At 48.2% G+C, this 6,000-nt stretch overlaps 11 non-coding genes across 11 annotated transcripts; 2 read left to right on the forward strand and 9 right to left on the reverse strand.

Annotated features, from left to right (window-relative positions):
* Window positions 1–468: 468 nt before the first annotated feature.
* On the reverse strand, window positions 469–540 carry trnaq-uug (transfer RNA glutamine (anticodon UUG)). The gene has a single exon. It is a non-coding gene; the product is annotated as a tRNA-Gln (tRNA).
* Window positions 541–675: 135 nt separating this feature from the next.
* On the reverse strand, window positions 676–748 carry trnaf-gaa (transfer RNA phenylalanine (anticodon GAA)). The gene has a single exon. It is a non-coding gene; the product is annotated as a tRNA-Phe (tRNA).
* Window positions 749–854: 106 nt separating this feature from the next.
* On the reverse strand, window positions 855–928 carry trnai-aau (transfer RNA isoleucine (anticodon AAU)). The gene has a single exon. It is a non-coding gene; the product is annotated as a tRNA-Ile (tRNA).
* A 97-nt stretch (window positions 929–1,025) lies between these two features.
* trnap-ugg (transfer RNA proline (anticodon UGG)) lies at window positions 1,026–1,097 on the reverse strand. Its single transcript has one exon. It is a non-coding gene; the product is annotated as a tRNA-Pro (tRNA).
* A 936-nt stretch (window positions 1,098–2,033) lies between these two features.
* On the forward strand, window positions 2,034–2,106 carry trnaa-agc (transfer RNA alanine (anticodon AGC)). The gene has a single exon. It is a non-coding gene; the product is annotated as a tRNA-Ala (tRNA).
* An 856-nt stretch (window positions 2,107–2,962) lies between these two features.
* Window positions 2,963–3,034, reverse strand: trnaq-uug (transfer RNA glutamine (anticodon UUG)). The gene has a single exon. It is a non-coding gene; the product is annotated as a tRNA-Gln (tRNA).
* A 135-nt stretch (window positions 3,035–3,169) lies between these two features.
* Window positions 3,170–3,242, reverse strand: trnaf-gaa (transfer RNA phenylalanine (anticodon GAA)). The gene has a single exon. It is a non-coding gene; the product is annotated as a tRNA-Phe (tRNA).
* A 106-nt stretch (window positions 3,243–3,348) lies between these two features.
* On the reverse strand, window positions 3,349–3,422 carry trnai-aau (transfer RNA isoleucine (anticodon AAU)). Its single transcript has one exon. It is a non-coding gene; the product is annotated as a tRNA-Ile (tRNA).
* A 97-nt stretch (window positions 3,423–3,519) lies between these two features.
* On the reverse strand, window positions 3,520–3,591 carry trnap-ugg (transfer RNA proline (anticodon UGG)). Its single transcript has one exon. It is a non-coding gene; the product is annotated as a tRNA-Pro (tRNA).
* A 936-nt stretch (window positions 3,592–4,527) lies between these two features.
* trnaa-agc (transfer RNA alanine (anticodon AGC)) lies at window positions 4,528–4,600 on the forward strand. Its single transcript has one exon. It is a non-coding gene; the product is annotated as a tRNA-Ala (tRNA).
* Window positions 4,601–5,456: 856 nt separating this feature from the next.
* trnaq-uug (transfer RNA glutamine (anticodon UUG)) lies at window positions 5,457–5,528 on the reverse strand. Its single transcript has one exon. It is a non-coding gene; the product is annotated as a tRNA-Gln (tRNA).
* Between the last annotated feature and the right edge of the window lie 472 nt (window positions 5,529–6,000).

Raw genomic sequence — 6,000 nt, forward strand, 5'->3', positions numbered from 1 at the left:
TCAAACCTGTCCTGGAGGCACCCCTGCCCTACACATTTTGAATGTTTCCCTCATCTATCACACCTGTTTCAAATCATCAACTCATTGATAGAGACCGCAAGACCTTATTTGGGTGTGTCTAATAAGGCAGACAATCAAACTGTGCAGGGCAGGGTGCCTCCAGGACAGGTTTGAGAACCAGTGCCCTAAAGAGACCGACTGGGCATCGATGCAATGCTGCCACAGTCTCTACGTTAGTTAATTTTTTTGGACTCAAAGCTGCCAAAAAGTATTTCAGACATGGTCCTGCGCAAATTGGTTGCAAAAAGTGGTCCCACCGCGATTTGAACTCGGATCACTGGATTCAGAGTGCTAACCATTACACCATGAAACCTTACCTGGAGCAGCCGTTGCTCACAGGGCCACAAAGACTGTCACCAGTGACAACCTAGTGCTGTTTTTATCTTTTCCTGCGGCAAGAAAGCACACAGGTTCCACCGAGATTCGAACTCAGATCGCTGGATTCAAAGCCCAGAGTGCTGACCATTACACCATGGAACCGAAACTGCTTGTTTGGTGGCCAACTGGGAAACAGATAGCTCCGTGGCAGTGGGGAAGCAGTTATACAGAGAAGTTGGAACCCAGTGATTTTTGGTCACTGGCCCGCCTCAAAAAACGGAAAAGAGTGGGAGATTTTGCCGAAACCCGGGATCGAACCAGGGACCTTTAGATCTTCAGTCTAACGCTCTCCCAACTGAGCTATTTCGGCCACAACAAGCTCCTGCTTAGCAAGCAGGGATTTCAGTGAGATCACCCTACTCTTTGTCACAGGAGAAGAGCAGAGCAGAGATGAGCCCCCAGACAATAAAAACAGCTGGCCAGTACGGGGATCGAACCCGCGACCTTGGCGTTATTAGCACCACGCTCTAACCATCTGAGCTAACCGGCCTCCCTTAGCCATCTGTCTCTACCCGATTGAATAAAAAACTGCCTCAATGTTAGTGAACGCAATGAGACTACAAAGCTTCACGTTTTATCGCGACCAAGGGCTCGTCCGGGATTTGAACCCGGGACCTCTCGCACCCAAAGCGAGAATCATACCCCTAGACCAACGAGCCTTCCTGTGCTGGGCCGAGAAAAAAGAGCTACTGCAGCATCAATAAAAGAAGGAACATGAACTAACGTGGAAGCAATCAAAGACCTCGAGACAGTGTTAAAGGCTAACGAACGCAAGTTGGCCTCTTAACTGACCTAAAAATGTGGCTGTATCTAACATGTAGAGGGATGTTAGGGAGGACAGCTGAAACTGTCAGATGTCACTTAGACCAGCGGTTCTCAATTCCAGTCCTCGAGCCCCCTGCTCTTCAGATTTTGTATGTTTCTCGTATAGCTTCAGACATTTGTTCCATTCAAACGTAAGTGCCCTGAGAAGTGGACATCACATGACATCCCTCCGTGATTCAAGTTCAGAGCGTATGTGTACGTTCAGTTCAAAGTGACTAACACAGAGGTGTACAGAGGTATACAGAGGTATATGATGTCACACTTGTCCATGTGTGAAGACGTTGCGCAGCGCAAATCCGTGAACCAATGTTCCAAAGTGAAGTAAACTTCGACGGATTTCCCCTGCTCAGGGAGTGGGGAGCAATGAACACTGTGTAGGGACCATGTCAATCGCAAGGAGCTCACTTCTAATGAGCTGATTATCCAAATCAGGTGTGCTAACAAAGAGAGACATGCAAAATATGCAGACCTTTGGGGAGCGAGGACTGGAATGGAGAACCGCTTCCTTATTCTTTAAGTCAGTGTGAGAAAAAGAGGTGAGAAGTTGTCTGCGTGACCCGAGTGATGCAAGGTGGTCTGCATAATACAAGAATCCGCACATGCATACTGGCGTAACAAGACCGAGAAGGTCCTTTAACACAAAAGCTAAATCTCTTTGTTAATTCGACAACACAATCGCGGCCAGTGCAAAGGTGCAAGCCCAGAGGAGGGACGGCCTCTTTGCATCAAGCCGGTCATTCGCAGCTATGCTCGTCATTCTTGAAAGGCCAGGGGAATTAGCTCAAATGGTAGAGCGCTCGCTTAGCATGCGAGAGGTAGCGGGATCGATGCCCGCATTCTCCAAGTTGGCTCCTGCCCTTTTACTCACACATCCCTAAATCAGTGGTTTTCAATCCTGTCCTGGAGGCATCCCTGCCCTGCACATTTTGCATTTCCCCTCATCTAACACACCAGTTTCAAATCATCAGCTCATTAATAGAGACTGCAAGACCTGATTTGGGTGTGTCTAATAAGGGAGACATACGAAATGTTCAGGACAGGGTTGCCTCCAGGAAAGGTTTGAAAACCATTGCCCTAAAGAGACCGACTGAGCACTGACGCAATGCTGCGACACTCCCACGTTAGCTTTTTTTGGGGCTCACAGCTGCCAAAAAGTATTTCAGACATGGTCCTGTGCAAATTGGTTGCAAAACATTGCCATTTTACACACAGTTCCCTAAAGCAGTGGTTTTCAAACCTGTCCTGGAGGCACCCCTGCCCTACACATTTTGAATGTTTCCCTCATCTATCACACCTGTTTCAAATCATCAACTCATTGATAGAGACCGCAAGACCTTATTTGGGTGTGTCTAATAAGGCAGACAATCAAACTGTGCAGGGCAGGGTGCCTCCAGGACAGGTTTGAGAACCAGTGCCCTAAAGAGACCGACTGGGCATCGATGCAATGCTGCCACAGTCTCTACGTTAGTTAATTTTTTTGGACTCAAAGCTGCCAAAAAGTATTTCAGACATGGTCCTGCGCAAATTGGTTGCAAAAAGTGGTCCCACCGCAATTTGAACTCGGATCACTGGATTCAGAGTGCTAACCATTACACCATGAAACCTTACCTGGAGCAGCCGTTGCTCACAGGGCCACAAAGACTGTCACCAGTGACAACCTAGTGCTGTTTTTATCTTTTCCTGCGGCAAGAAAGCACACAGGTTCCACCGAGATTCGAACTCAGATCGCTGGATTCAAAGCCCAGAGTGCTGACCATTACACCATGGAACCGAAACTGCTTGTTTGGTGGCCAACTGGGAAACAGATAGCTCCGTGGCAGTGGGGAAGCAGTTATACAGAGAAGTTGGAACCCAGTGATTTTTGGTCACTGGCCCGCCTCAAAAAACGGAAAAGAGTGGGAGATTTTGCCGAAACCCGGGATCGAACCAGGGACCTTTAGATCTTCAGTCTAACGCTCTCCCAACTGAGCTATTTCGGCCACAACAAGCTCCTGCTTAGCAAGCAGGGATTTCAGTGAGATCACCCTACTCTTTGTCACAGGAGAAGAGCAGAGCAGAGATGAGCCCCCAGACAATAAAAACAGCTGGCCAGTACGGGGATCGAACCCGCGACCTTGGCGTTATTAGCACCACGCTCTAACCATCTGAGCTAACCGGCCTCCCTTAGCCATCTGTCTCTACCCGATTGAATAAAAAACTGCCTCAATGTTAGTGAACGCAATGAGACTACAAAGCTTCACGTTTTATCGCGACCAAGGGCTCGTCCGGGATTTGAACCCGGGACCTCTCGCACCCAAAGCGAGAATCATACCCCTAGACCAACGAGCCTTCCTGTGCTGGGCCGAGAAAAAAGAGCTACTGCAGCATCAATAAAAGAAGGAACATGAACTAACGTGGAAGCAATCAAAGACCTCGAGACAGTGTTAAAGGCTAACGAACGCAAGTTGGCCTCTTAACTGACCTAAAAATGTGGCTGTATCTAACATGTAGAGGGATGTTAGGGAGGACAGCTGAAACTGTCAGATGTCACTTAGACCAGCGGTTCTCAATTCCAGTCCTCGAGCCCCCTGCTCTTCAGATTTTGTATGTTTCTCGTATAGCTTCAGACATTTGTTCCATTCAAACGTAAGTGCCCTGAGAAGTGGACATCACATGACATCCCTCCGTGATTCAAGTTCAGAGCGTATGTGTACGTTCAGTTCAAAGTGACTAACACAGAGGTGTACAGAGGTATACAGAGGTATATGATGTCACACTTGTCCATGTGTGAAGACGTTGCGCAGCGCAAATCCGTGAACCAATGTTCCAAAGTGAAGTAAACTTCGACGGATTTCCCCTGCTCAGGGAGTGGGGAGCAATGAACACTGTGTAGGGACCATGTCAATCGCAAGGAGCTCACTTCTAATGAGCTGATTATCCAAATCAGGTGTGCTAACAAAGAGAGACATGCAAAATATGCAGACCTTTGGGGAGCGAGGACTGGAATGGAGAACCGCTTCCTTATTCTTTAAGTCAGTGTGAGAAAAAGAGGTGAGAAGTTGTCTGCGTGACCCGAGTGATGCAAGGTGGTCTGCATAATACAAGAATCCGCACATGCATACTGGCGTAACAAGACCGAGAAGGTCCTTTAACACAAAAGCTAAATCTCTTTGTTAATTCGACAACACAATCGCGGCCAGTGCAAAGGTGCAAGCCCAGAGGAGGGACGGCCTCTTTGCATCAAGCCGGTCATTCGCAGCTATGCTCGTCATTCTTGAAAGGCCAGGGGAATTAGCTCAAATGGTAGAGCGCTCGCTTAGCATGCGAGAGGTAGCGGGATCGATGCCCGCATTCTCCAAGTTGGCTCCTGCCCTTTTACTCACACATCCCTAAATCAGTGGTTTTCAATCCTGTCCTGGAGGCATCCCTGCCCTGCACATTTTGCATTTCCCCTCATCTAACACACCAGTTTCAAATCATCAGCTCATTAATAGAGACTGCAAGACCTGATTTGGGTGTGTCTAATAAGGGAGACATACGAAATGTTCAGGACAGGGTTGCCTCCAGGAAAGGTTTGAAAACCATTGCCCTAAAGAGACCGACTGAGCACTGACGCAATGCTGCGACACTCCCACGTTAGCTTTTTTTGGGGCTCACAGCTGCCAAAAAGTATTTCAGACATGGTCCTGTGCAAATTGGTTGCAAAACATTGCCATTTTACACACAGTTCCCTAAAGCAGTGGTTTTCAAACCTGTCCTGGAGGCACCCCTGCCCTACACATTTTGAATGTTTCCCTCATCTATCACACCTGTTTCAAATCATCAACTCATTGATAGAGACCGCAAGACCTTATTTGGGTGTGTCTAATAAGGCAGACAATCAAACTGTGCAGGGCAGGGTGCCTCCAGGACAGGTTTGAGAACCAGTGCCCTAAAGAGACCGACTGGGCATCGATGCAATGCTGCCACAGTCTCTACGTTAGTTAATTTTTTTGGACTCAAAGCTGCCAAAAAGTATTTCAGACATGGTCCTGCGCAAATTGGTTGCAAAAAGTGGTCCCACCGCGATTTGAACTCGGATCACTGGATTCAGAGTGCTAACCATTACACCATGAAACCTTACCTGGAGCAGCCGTTGCTCACAGGGCCACAAAGACTGTCACCAGTGACAACCTAGTGCTGTTTTTATCTTTTCCTGCGGCAAGAAAGCACACAGGTTCCACCGAGATTCGAACTCAGATCGCTGGATTCAAAGCCCAGAGTGCTGACCATTACACCATGGAACCGAAACTGCTTGTTTGGTGGCCAACTGGGAAACAGATAGCTCCGTGGCAGTGGGGAAGCAGTTATACAGAGAAGTTGGAACCCAGTGATTTTTGGTCACTGGCCCGCCTCAAAAAAACGGAAAAGAGTGGGAGATTTTGCCGAAACCCGGGATCGAACCAGGGACCTTTAGATCTTCAGTCTAACGGCTCTCGCAACTGAGCTATTTCCAAGGGCCAGCAACACAAGCTCCTCGCTTAGCAAGCCAGGGATTTCAGTGAGATCACCCTACTCTTTGTCACAGGAGAAGAGCAGAGCAGACCATGAGCTAACAAATAAAAACAGTTAGTGAACGGCCAAAGCTTCACGTTTTATCGCGACCAAGGGCTCGTCCGGATTTGAACCCGGGACCTCGCACCCAAAGCGAGAATCATAACTTGGCGTTATTAGCACCACGCTCTAACCATCTGAGCTAACCGGCCTCCCTTAGCCATC

The sequence above is a fragment of the Carassius auratus genome, unplaced genomic scaffold (assembly GCF_003368295.1).
Source record: "Carassius auratus strain Wakin unplaced genomic scaffold, ASM336829v1 scaf_tig00044317, whole genome shotgun sequence".
Taxonomy (NCBI): Eukaryota; Metazoa; Chordata; class Actinopteri; order Cypriniformes; family Cyprinidae; genus Carassius; species Carassius auratus.